The following is a 13277-nucleotide window of genomic DNA, read 5'->3' as shown; positions in this document are numbered from 1 at the left end:
GTGGATGGCACGTTGGACTGCCACCAGCGGAAAGGAATTTGTCAGAAGTCTTCATAAGCTCCCTCTGTGAAATCTAGTTAATTCAGTTGGTTAAACACCCTTTGACTGCTAAGGGCCCATTAAACTAGTGGTACTAAAGAAAACTTCTCTTCTGTGTAGTTTTGCAATGCCTCAGTTGTCTGCTTTATACTTCGGCTGTACAGGCAACTGCGTGTCTGTGCGCAGTGCTATGATGCTAAGGAAGGTCCAGGAAGATGATTTCACAGCTGTGGTGAAGTTTAAAGAAAAATGTGTTCCTTCGATATGTCTTGGTGGTAGCCCAATGAAGACCAATCCGGTAAGACCGCCCAAAGAAAGATAGTCGGAAGTCATGGCTCCCAAGAGACATTAATTCAGAAAAAGGGCAATGCATCAAACGTATCATTCATAATTTCCCATACAATTCTACCACAAGCCTAATCTTGGCGAACCTTTTCACAAGCGTCTAGTGAATCCGGAGCAGGACATTTCGGCGTGGCCGGTTCGGCGCGGGAAGATTTGGTGCGGCCGGTTCGGCGCTGGAGCTGGTTCGGCGCGGCAGCCCGCGCCGAACTGGCCGCACATAAATGTCCTGTGAGTTCTTCATGCAGGCACCACAGCCACGCAGACTACACAGCCGGGCCCGCGAAGGTGGGGCTGTGCTGTTCGGAGCACTGTTCGGAGCAGTCTGCTCCGAGCAGCACAGCCCCCACCCTCGTGAGCCCGGCAGATCTAATCTGCCCTGTGAGCCGCACACCAGTGCACATCGCCTGCTGTTTAGGGAAACGTTCAGTGCAGTGCACTGAAAGTGCGAGTTTCAACTTCATCCCACACTATTTAAAAATGAAACCGCTCTAGAACAGTTTCATTTTAAAACAGTGTGGGATGAAGTTGAAACTCGCACTTAAAGTGCACTGCACTGAACGCTTCCATAAACAGCAGGCGATGTGCACTGGTGTGCGGCGCGCCAAAACATCCCGTCGCCGAACTGGCCGCGGCGAATCGGCCCACGCCGAACCAGCGGCACGGAAACTGGGTGTACCGTAGTGAATCTGCTTAGATACACATGTTTTGTATAGGCTGCCTGCCATCTAGTGGTTGGTACAGAGTATTACATCAGTTTTCTTTTTCAATTTCGAAAAAGAGAGGATGATGGGGTGTTACTGCCGCACTATCTTTATCCCACGTGTACAATACCCATGATCCTTTGCACGTCCCCTGTTTTTTTTTTTCCCCAGTCATTGGGTTAGTCGCACACATGCAGAGGGGAAATCTATCAAACGTTTCTGCTGTCGAAGTTCGGAGAGAACAGGGCAAATAAGTCTAACTTTTCTGACTATGAGAGAAGTGGCGCAATTGAGACTATGCTGGTCAACACTACGCCAAAAGGCGCACTGTAGGGACAATGCATATACGTGGCCCTTTGTAGAATGCCTATACCCCCATATCTTCCACTTAAATAATTCTCATAATCCTCGGCTCTCATGAACAGTGCTCCTTTTTAAATTATGCACAAATTGTAATACAAAATTCCCTTGGAAGAACATGCACCATGTGTTTATTAGATGCATTCCAAGGGATCAAGATGAGTTTCGGTGATGAGTGTGTTGGCTTTTCAAACAGAAAACCTTAGGGCATGGAAGAAAGCCCGGGCTGCATGTGCCACGCAGGCCGGAATATCTCGGAGTGAGATTACCACAGAAGTTCTCAAGGTTGGAGTGGTGTCTCGGTTTCCAGAGTGATGCAGAAGAGTGCCACATGGAGTCACCATCCAGTGTTTACTTGCAACAGGCCCTCAGCTCTGCACAGAACACATTCATTTGTGCTGTGGATACACCCCTGGCATCCACAAGGCTACACAACCCAAAACTAGGCCCAAGACTAAAAGTGGACGAAGTCTGGCTCAAGATGAGCATATAACAGTCCACAGCAAAGAGTAAAATAGAAGACGAACACCAAACGCCCTGTGTGAACACAAACAATATTGGAGTTTGACAAACATGCAATGGCAAGTAAAGCTAATGTAGGAAAACCGAAAAAAGACAATCAGGCAAAAACAAAATCATGCAGAGAGGTCCGAGTCCAAACCTCACAACCACATCAGAGGGTAAAGGGGCACGTCTTAAAGCCATGCAGAAGCAGGCCTTCTAAGTCTTTCAGAGTTAAAGGAGGGCAAGTAACCCTTAAAACCTCTTCAACATACCAAGTTTAAAAACCAAGCAAACTGTGGTCCGTGAGGAAGATCAGCTGTACTAGAACCAAAGTGGCTTCCTTCATGCATTTTAGAGCATCCTGCCCATGAAAAGGAAACCTGATTTCACAGAAGTACACTAGCCAAAAAAGGCAAAAGAATTATGTAGAGCAGGATGAGGTGGATGACAGGAGTGAAATCGATCCATATGAATACCCTGTACCATCCCCGCCCACAGAGGATATATACTGTTCTACTAAAATGGGCTTCTGGCAGACTTGGAATTCAAACATATGAATCGGATGAGTGATTTCATAGAAGATATTTACCAAGAAAAGAAACACATCTTCCATTCCACTCTTGTAGTCCATTATAAACAGAGCAACGGATCCCTCATTTAACCAGTCCTTACAAAACCAGTTAATCCTCAAATAGAGCCACGCATTTTAAATTAATAGTCACTTACCACCAGGTACCTTGATTGTTACTAAGAGATTAAAAAAAAGTGTTGTACTCCAATGTCTACCAATTAATGCCCACCAGAAAAAGAAAGCAAAAAGATATATGCTCTCGGACTGAAGGTAGCCATTTGAGCGGCATGTGAGTTGTAAATCACCAATGCCTCAGCATTGATGGGATATAATAGAACCCAATAGACTATAATGATCTGATTAAAGAAGTCTTGGAGCCACTGAAAACCCCTGTGGCCAAAGTTATTGATGCGTGGAAACTATCGGCTAATGTCATAACTCACTAGACTCTACTTACTAGATAAACCAGTTAAAGGTTCGAGTCTCTTTGAAAAAGTAGTGGGCAAGGCTCTGGAGAAGCAACAAAGAACCAGGACACACAGACCTAGGTCAAATAACACACAACATTTCAACAGGGGAGATCCCTGGTTAATGGGCATTTCTACAGGGTGCACTTTTTCACTCGGCCCGCAACTCATTATACAGTGCATGTTTCTCCAGTTCAGGGTCACAAACAAGTTACAGAAGAGCACAGTGGCAGCAAAAGCGCAGTAGAGGCCAAACTCATAGCTTGGCAACCACGACTGCGAAGCAATCACCCCACAGTGATGATCCCCTCCCATGTTAGGGGGAACGAATAACATATTACACCTATACATGGCAGGGAATTATGTCAGCCAAGTGAGTACTAAGGACAGTCAAAGAATGATATTGCAGAGAGTTCCCTCCAAGATACAGAAAAATGCAGTACAAACATTGGGACTTCTCCAAGAATAGAGGTACTCATCCAGATAGAAGCAATGAAGCAAGTAAATTGAACAGATAAACAAGGGTATTTACTGTTTCCTAGTGCCCAACAACTGCTAGACAAGAATGCCCATATTAGACGTCCATCAAACAAATGTGAAACACTAAACATTTAGACAACTACCTAAAAAGAGGTTATTTCACTGTTGAAGGGAGGAGATTATATGACAACATTGGATATGAAATATGGCGACTTTCACATATCAGTGTTGCCAGGTCATCGTAAATATCTCTGCTTCAAAATAGACAGAAGGCATTTCCAATTCAAGGTGCTGATGCAATTCCAAAATGGAGCACATCAAGTAATCAAATTACTTGCAGTGGTTGCAGCACATCTGTGGCGTACGTACGTCCCAGTCCACCCTTACCTAGATGACTGGCTGCTAACATGGGAGAGCACAGAAAATACTTCCCACACACAGGAAACAGTATAATCATCTTCATTGCATAGGGTTTTTCATCAACGAGAAAAAAAATCAAGCCAAAGAGAGGTTTCTAGGACCCATCCTAGACACTCAAAAAGCAATGTCTACACCCTTTGCAAGAAAGTTTGTGATGCACGTGCAAATCCTTGTTATGCAGCTGGTCGCTTGATAAGTTGTGATGCTGTGTGTGCTGCCAAAGCCACCAAATGTACTTTGATGTGAAAAGGTTGAGGAAACGGTCTATTCTCATCTTGACCGACATTTGGGAGAATTGCGTGGTGGCCATGAAGAATCCTTTGACTGCCCCACAAAGAAAAATCGATTTGATGTGAACAAGGCACCTGCAAATGCCCTGAAATGTTTACCGACACAGTGGGAGCGGGTCAGAAATGAGAGCCGGACATATGGTCATCCTGTTTTTGTCAAAGGTATTAAACGAAAAGGGTTGGGATTACTGCCTCTCTGATCCTATGCTAAAGAGGCATTTCCCCACCTATAAACCAAAACTAATGATATGCCTGTGTCAGGATGCAAATAACTGAAATTCAAATGGATTGTGTCCTCCAACGTATTCAACATCTTTGACATGTAATGTCCACAGCTGTGCTACTTAGGACATTTTTCAACAGAGGGCGTCCTGTGTCGATGGCGTCGGGTCGATGTCCCTCGAAGGCCTGTGTCAAGGGCAATGTCACCGGATGTTATGAATAGGACGCACAGCGCCCGTAGCCCCAGTTCCATTTTTTCCGCAAACGTGTTTGCTTTGAGAGCTCAGATGCCTCGTGTATTCTTCATGAATGTCTTCATCTACCCCTCCGACTCCCCGGTATGGCTTTAAGACTTGCCGGAACTGTAAGTCTAAGATGTCAATTACGGAACCCGCACCGCATTTGTTTGTGGTGTCTGGGCGAGAGTCATGAGATGGACGACTGTTCAAAATGCCAGTCGCTGACTGCTAAAGCCTTGCGGGAGCATAAGGGGAAGTTACAGGTAGGTTGAGGTACTAAACCCAGTAAATCCCAAAAATCTGCAAAAGGGATGTGCTTTGATGTTTTGAGGGGGGATCTCAATCCCGGAGTGGGTCCCGCCAATCGTCCTTGTCTGGGCACTCCTGGAAGCGGCGTCACCTGTCGCCTTCCTCGTCGGATGATGGCGCAGCAAGGAAAGTGGCTTGTTCCACTAAGTCCTCGACTCCGGAGGAATGGGAGGCCTCCGGGAGCAGATGCTGGCAATGTTTCAATCCCTGGGCACAGCTCCATACGCACCTTCGGAAGAAGCCGGTAGGGAACGGTCTCGGTCCGATGCTCGCGCGCCATCGGGCCCGGATCCTCGGCGGGTCACTAATCGGGAACCGTCGAGGTCCCGTTCGGACAAGGTTCAGGTTGATCGCCAGAGACGTGCTAGATCCAGGTCTCGGTCTTCGTCCCTGGCGAAACAGCAGAAATCTGGTAAGGGCTTGAGGTCGGCAGCGACTCTGTCGGCGCTGTCTGTCGTATACAGGGGTCGATGCTTTGCCTTCACACCAGCCCTCGGTGCCGTTGTCGCCGCCAAAGCCGTCCACGCCCACGCCCTCGGGGGCCTTTTGGCTGGAATTTGCAGATGGAAGTCCCCGGTACTGTGGATCCTCCAAGGAAAGCTAAATCGAAGTCTGTGAAGTCTGTTAAGGAATCCAAACCCACTTCTGTCCCTAGGCAGGAGTTCTTTATTCCTCTGGATGATATCTATGAGGATGAGGAGAGGTCAGATTTGGAATTTGAGCCTGATGTGGCTCCTGTCTTTTCCGGGGACAGTCTGATGGAAGAGTTACGTCTATCACTATATGATGCTAGTTGCTTAAACATATTTCCTGAGGTGGAGTTTGGCAGGCCTGAGCCTCAAGCTGAGTCCTCTTATAGGAGACTGATGGTTAGGGTTACTGAGTGTCTTGGTTGGTCTAGTCCTCCGGATGCATTTGTTCGGGATGACATGACTGATATTTTGGCTTAAGTTCCGTCCACTGACCCTGTGTTGCCTTTTCATTTGACTTTGCAAAAAAGGGTGGCGGCTGCCTGGCAGACCCCGGAGTCTCTTCCGGCAGTTAACAAGTCGTTAACTAAAAAATACCGCCCTTCCAATAGCGACCCCAGGTACCTATCCACTCACCCCACTCCCGAGAGTTTGGTGGTTCAGGCGGCTACGGCCACCTCGTGGCAGGCAGCGTACCCTACCATCCCTCCTGATGGGGACAACAAGTGCTTCGATGGGTGGGCACGCAGGGTTTTTTCCTGCGATGAGTATGGTATTGAAGTCAGCCAACTCTACTTGTGCCTTGGCAAGAATTTTACACACTCTGTGAAATTGCGTCTTCTAGCTGCTGAGCATATTCCCAAGGGGGAAGAAAGGGATGGGTTCCTTGCTCTCGTGCAGGATGGCAAGTGTCATGTCTGAATCACTTCAGTCTGGGTTAGACACGGCCGACAGTGCGAGCCGGTCTGTGGCTGCGAGCACCGTTATACGCAGGTTTGCATGGTTGCGGAAGTTGGGTTTTGCTCCAGATGTGCTTCTGAACATGCCATTTTGATGGCTCTCATTTGTTTGGCAGCAGGTCTAACGAGAGCCTTGAGATGTTGCAGACCTCCAAAGCTGCTGCTAAATCTTTGAGTGCAGCAGTGCATCAACCTCTGCCTTTTCGTCCTAGGGGACAACAGTAGAGGGGGGAGGTTCCTTTCGTTACTACTCCTCGGTAGGACGAGAGGAGCTGGCAATCAAAGGGGTCAACGAAGTACCACCCGTGGTGGTCTGGGAAAATGGAGGTGCCAAAGCCACTCCTGCAGCAGCCTCTTTGCCTTCAGGCGCTGCAACAGCCGCTCCGAAACAACTGAGGCCATGTTCCATTGTTCGTCGGTTGGGGGCAGACTGTCTCAGCATTTCGAAGAATGGTGAGCTATTACTTCGGATGCGTGGGTTCTGGAATCCATAGCCACGGCTACTGTTTACCCTTCCTAAAGTGGCCTCACGACAATCCACCTGGGAGTCTCTTTGAAGCTTCCAGATCCGCTCCTTGTGCAGGAAATCTTAACCCTGCTGAAGAAAGGCGCTATAGAACTAGTGCCTGTAGCGGAGAGGAACAAGGGATGGTATTCCCCATATTTCTTTATTCCAAATAAAGACTGGGGACTGAGACCAACCTTGGATTTGTGTTGGTTGAACAACTTCCTCCGGTAGGACAAGTTCAAGATCGTCACTCTTTCTCTGGTCCTTCAGGCCGTTCAACTTCAGGATTGGTTGGTGTCTCTGGACTTACAGGATGCTTACTTTCATGTGCCGATTCATCCAAAGCACAAAAAGTACCTGAGGTTTGAGGCTGGCAGCTCACACTTTCAGTTTCGGGTGCTGCCATTCGGATTGACCTCCGCCTGAGGGTCTTCACCAAGCTAATGGCGAGGGTGGCAGCGTATCTCAGGTGAGGGGGTGGAGGGGATTCACGTCTACCCCTACCTGGACGACTGACTGTTCGAGCACGTTCTCCTGAGCAAGCTCTGGATCTGTCTCACCTGCTGCTCCCTCCACAAGCCGGGCTTCTCCCTCAATTTCAAAAAGCCGCATCTGACACCTCAACAGCTACAGTACATCGCGGCTGTGTTGGACACGTCCTTGGGGAAAGTGTTCACCTCGCAAGGTGAGGGCTCATCATATTGTACAAATTTCACCATGCCCAGAGTCTTCTGGCTTTTGTATTCTTAAGGTTGCTCGGCCTCATGGTATCCTGCTTTTTTCTGGTGCCAGAGGCCAGACTGCGGATGAGACCCCTGCAATGGGTCCTCAAGATGCAGTGGTCCCAATTCTCAGGCAAGATGTCGGATTCCGTTCAGGTTCCACTCTCGGTCTCTTAGGGTCTTCTGTGGTGGGCCAGCGAAGCGAATCTAATGAAGGGGGAGCCATTTTGGTAACCTTGGCTGGAGGTGACGGGCGCCTCAATCACTGGATGGGGGGGCTCATGCCGACGATCTGACTGCCAGCGGTTCTTGGTCTCTGTCAGAGTCCAAACTCCACATCAACCTGTTGGAGATGAGAGCCATCAGGCTGGCCCTGAAGGCTTTTCTGCCATCTGTGCGGGGGAAGAGTGTCCTGATCATGACAGATAACACAGTGGCCATGCATTACCTCAACAAAAAAAGGGGGGGGGGGGGAGTAGGGTCACTCCCGGTGTGCAGAGAGGCAATGCAGCTCTGGTTCTGGCAATCCAGCAAGGAATTTCACTCTGCAGTTAATCTGGCCGGAGAGGAGAATGCGGCAGACGCACGCTCTGAGCAGGCATGGCACGATCTCTCACGAGTGGGAGTTGGCTCGGGAAGTCCTTCTGGAGATCTTCGCCCTTTGGGGAACCCCACAAGTGCATCTGTTCACAACCAGTGCCAACTGGAAGTGCGAGAGATTCTGCTCAAGGGAATTTCCTCCGAGAGGAGCCTTGGAGGAAGCATTTGTCGTGGATTGGTCATTCCCACTTCTGTATGCGTTTCCTCCGGTCCCTGCCATTCCTCATGTGCTAAGGAGGTTCGGATCCCACATGATCCTCATTGCTCCGGATTGGGCCAGGATAGCGTGGTACCCGGACCTTCTAGAGATGTCCTTTTGTCCTCCACACAGTCTTCCCTACCGAGAGGGTCTTCTCTCTCTCTCTCTCGCACTCCAAATCCCTGTACCGTTGCCGGAAGTTTTGCGACTGGTGCAGAGGACACAATGTCTATCATTTTCATTAATGTGTTCCCACCGTCCCCGTTTCAGGTGCCGGTATGGGATTTGAATTTGGTCTTGAAATTCCGGATGGGTGCTTCGTTTGAATCTTTGCACTCTTGTCCTTTGATACTGTTGTCTTTCAAGATGTTTTTCTTGGTTGCGGTTACATCCGCTCGCCGAGTGATTGAATTGCAGGCACTTTCATCTAAGCCACCCTTTACTGGGTTACACAAGGATAGGGTTGTACCGAGAGTAGTCCATCCTTTCTACATAAGGTAGTGTCTGAGTTTCATTTAAGCCAGAAAGTGGTACGTCCTGCTTTCTATCCTCATCCTGGTAAGGAAGAGGAGCGACTCCATAGGTTGGACCCTAGGGGAGCTCTGAGCTTTTAGATTTCTAGGATGACCAGGGTGAGAGTGGATGATCAGCTCTTTGTGGGGTATGCTGGACACTGATTGGGCTAGGCTGTTACCAAACAGACCTTGTCCAGGTGGATTATCCTCACCATTACTGAATGTTACAAATCGGTGGGCAAGAACCTCCTGAGGGTTTGTGGGCTCACTCCACTGGTGGCGTGGCTTCTTCAACTGCCCTACAGCAGGGAGTTCCTATTGGGAATATTTGGGAATATTTGTGACGCAACTACATGGGCTTCAATCCACACCTTTGTCAAACATTACTCCCTGGCTACGCTCCATGGTCAAGATACGGCCTTTGGCAATGCGGTTTTTTATTCTGCCATTTGATTCGGTATTCTAAATTCTTCTCCCTCCTCCATTTTCTGGTACTGCTTTGGGAGTCTGTCAAAGACGTGGAATACGGTGGAGGACACAATCCATTCGAAGAACAAGTTACTTACCAACTGGTAACGTTCTTTCGACTGGATGTTCCTCCAAAGTATTCCACATCGCCCTCCCGGCCTGCTCCTCTGAAGAATTTCCTATGCTATTGCAGCTTGCGTTCCCTCAAGGCTCTGTGCAGTCAAGCAAGCATTGTGTACGAGCATGTCGCACGTTATGGAGGAAAAAACATAAATTGAGGCTACGGGCGCCCTCTGCCTAAAAATGTCTGAAGTAGCACAGCTGTAGACATTAGATGTAAAAGATGTGGAATACGTTGGAGGAACATCCAATCAAAAGAAAGTTACCAGTTGGTAAGTAACTTGTTCATCCGTCCTTGTGTCCAAAACGTCCTATCCTGTCCCTCACACCACAAAAGAAAAATGTATAGTGAAAACGTCTTCAACTTGAAACTGGCAAAAAGTGTTTTCAATTGAAGTAAGAATAATCCCAACAAAAATGTTCTCCAAGGAACGCCCTTGGATCCAGAGGGTGGATACCTTGCCCTGGATTCTTAAGTAGCTTGACAAGTCTTTTTTACAAGCAGTTCCTTCGTTTCTGCTTTGCTTCAATCATTCCTTGGTTCCTCCATCATGGTGTTTCTTTAACATTTCTTGGATTTGCAAATGGCCTGGTATACTCTCCTGCCAGGTTCCTTGGCAACGCCCACTGCCTGGTGTAGTCACCTGCCAGGACTTATATATATATATCTATATAAATCTGCTTAGATCACATGCTATGCATAGATCACATGCTATGCATTGGCTGACATCTAGTGGAAGCTGCAGAGTCTTACAATCGTTTTCGAAACTCAAAGGGACGTTGACAGGGCGCGCCAGTAATACTATCCTTAGTGTGGCATCCACTGTACCCATGGTCCTTCACGCGTCGAGGTTTCCACCATTATCGTTGGACACTATAACGCAGAGTTCTATTTCGGCTAACGGCATTCATTTCTAACGTTATTAATGCTAGTACTCTTTCTGTCCTTTTTATATTGCCGACCTTCGACAAACATCTTTGGTGGTGGTGATAAAGACGGACGTCATCGGACAAAGAATTTTACTCGACGACACCCCTTCGGCCTTGGAAGGCCGCACCAGGCCTCAGCCCAGACAGGAGTGGGGGGGGTGGACATTTCTTAGGCCACTAAGAGTAGTTGCAACAAGAAGTTCCCCTGGAAAGACCAGCATCTTGCAAGGGACCATGACGAGGGACACGGTAGAACTTGTCAGCTCTTCAAACCATAGACCCTAAAGGACTGAAAGACCAAAAATTGGGCACACCACACGATTGCAGGCCGAGGCCGTCATGGATGTGGAGGGTGTATCCAGCGACGGCAGCATCAGCGTCTTTTCGGACGACCAAGGCTATAGGGAACTGACAATTCCCACATGCTAGCCCGACCCCATGAGACAGGCCGACAGCACTTTTACGGGGACGACACCCGGTGGCAGTAACACACACAAGTCAGTCCACACAAAGCACATACCCCAATGCCGAAAGTCAATGACCCCATTGTCTCCATAGCTGCACATGGCTTTGAGGGGTAGGTCAACTAGCTCCCTGTCCTCTGGGCACTCGCGGTCGCTGCACGACTGGCCCCCAAAGTCACAAGACAAAGGCGTACAGCAGCCGAAAGCAGAGCGTTGGAAGATGCAACTTCGGACCTCCCATCCGCTGAAATTCGACATTCCTCATTGACATCGAAATCTGCAGAAAGCACCAAGACTCTGAAAATAGCCCATCTGGTGCAAAAACATGTCCCGGAGAGACTCCTTAAAGGGAGATCTTCGGAAAAACGCTCTTCAAAGGATCACCATTCTGATGGGGAGAAAATGAGTGCATCACACAAGTGAAAAGTTGTTAGGGAGAATTTGCAGATATGTGCTAATTACTTTCCACTTTAGAGCCCCCGAGCTCTTTTTGCTGGACTTTATGACTTTTAATTTCTTACCTGGAGAGAGAGATCTTTTTCCCACCCTCTCATGTATTTTTCTTTAATCTGACAACTGTTTATTTTGGTTTTGGAGTCTGACAAACTCCATAGGCATCAACTTTTTACATTGTGTCACACAGCACCTTTTAGTGCAGTGACACAGGTAAGTGCCTCAGATTTCCCAAATACCTTCTCATGGTTAAACTACTGTTTTCAAGAGCAGTGATGTGAAATTGACTTTACTTTTGTAACTTTCTAGACCCAGCACACATTATCTTACAATAGGGAGCTGGAGGGTTTACTTGGTATCCCCTTTGTGTAGTTTCTCGTGTAAAATGTTTGTTACCCTTTCTACAATTAATGCAGTGGTTTACTTTTTCTTACCATTGTGTGGTTCTACCGCGGGCTGCAGTTGCAGCTGCAGTAAAGCACCCATGGGTGCCCATTTTGTCAAAATGGCCCGCTCTTTTTTTTGTTGCTATTTCTTCTTGGAAAGGCCCTTCTTGAGATTTACTCTGCGCGCTAAGCCAGGTTTGGTCCCTTTGTTCGTTTTGTCTTTGGCGGATTTCACTGGTGAAGCCCGCCTCTGGCTTCAGCATGTCTGGCAGGGCAGGAAGTGAGGGAGGTGCCTGAAACTCCCTGTGCTTAATCCCCTTGGTTACAGGAATGCACCCAAAGGTGATTGGCTGGCTGGCTGTCCTTGGAGGAAAGCCACCCTGCTGTGTAAGTGACAGCTAGGCTGCATATTAATGGTAGAAACCTGCATAAAAGGTGAGGTTTGGAAGGCCGAGTTGACAACTGGACGAAGGAATCCAAAGAAGAACTTGGGAGGGACGCCTGCTGCAACTCCTGGACCTTTGGTTAGCCCGGTGAAGCCCTGCTTCAGTGCTGAAGCTCCGAATTCACCTCGAATAGGGAAGCCCTGCAAAGGACTGTTATACAGAATTGCATGCAGTACCCTTTGGGACCACCACATACAATTAAGACTACAGGTGTAAGCAAAACCAGCCTTTGGTAGAAGTCTGTACTACAAAGTTTTTTGGTAGCGAGCTGAGCAGCAAGGCTTATCTCTAGAGGGAATGTGAGCCGTACAAGAGGTTAACACAGATGTCTTGAATCACAGTGGTTCAAGTAGACACTTGCACTCAAGGTTTTTTGGTAAAACACTTATTACTTTATTACACAATCATATAGAAAATATTCACTAGAAGGAGGCAACTTGAATATTATACACAAACATACTTCAATAGCAAACCAATACATTTCTGAACAAATTAGGCTCCCCAGAAATAGGAGCAAAATGGCATTTCAGTTACTTTCAATGGGAGTAAAAAGGCACAAGTTAGCAGAATAGATCACAAATACTTTCTTAGGCAGTGCAAATAGTTATAGCTCACAAGAGGAATCGGTTCAGTTCAATAGGCCTAGGCCAAAGTCAATGGACACTAGTCTTGGATAGGAAAGAGCAATTCATGAAGTAAACGGTGACGTCTTTGCGAAAGTTCTCAGAAGTAGTTAGTACGAAAAATAATCATTTGGTGGGTCACAAGCTGGTTAGGCCTGCAAGTTGGGGAAATTTCCACGAACTTTCACCGCAAGAGAAGCGTGCTCTCAATCGGGTTGGCACAGTACCTTAGTATGAAGCAAAAAGATGCAGCTGAAGACGTTGGTTCCTGACAGTTTCTGCAGATCTCGCTGTTCCTGAGCCTCAGTCGTGGGACAAGAGGGAGGATGTCGGGGGACTACTGCACTGCACGAGTTTGTCGGAAAACGCTGACAAAATGGAGTCACTTCAGTTCGAGTAGCTGTTCATCAAGCACACAAGCTGGTGTCCTTCCCCCTGGTTGATCCTAACCAGCTTCGAGAATGGTA

General features: G+C 47.8%; 1 protein-coding gene across 9 annotated transcripts in view; it reads left to right on the top strand.

The window, feature by feature from the left end:
• NEO1 (neogenin 1) overlaps positions 1 to 13277 on the top strand; it is a 1161518-nt gene that overhangs the window by 919507 nt on the left and 228734 nt on the right. The gene's annotated exons all lie outside the window — the stretch shown is intronic.

Source organism: Ambystoma mexicanum, chromosome 11 (assembly GCF_040938575.1).
Source record: "Ambystoma mexicanum isolate Mex_15411 chromosome 11, UKY_AmexF1_1, whole genome shotgun sequence".
In the NCBI taxonomy this organism is placed as follows: Eukaryota; Metazoa; Chordata; class Amphibia; order Caudata; family Ambystomatidae; genus Ambystoma; species Ambystoma mexicanum.
This window is presented reverse-complemented; position numbering and strand designations above follow the sequence as displayed.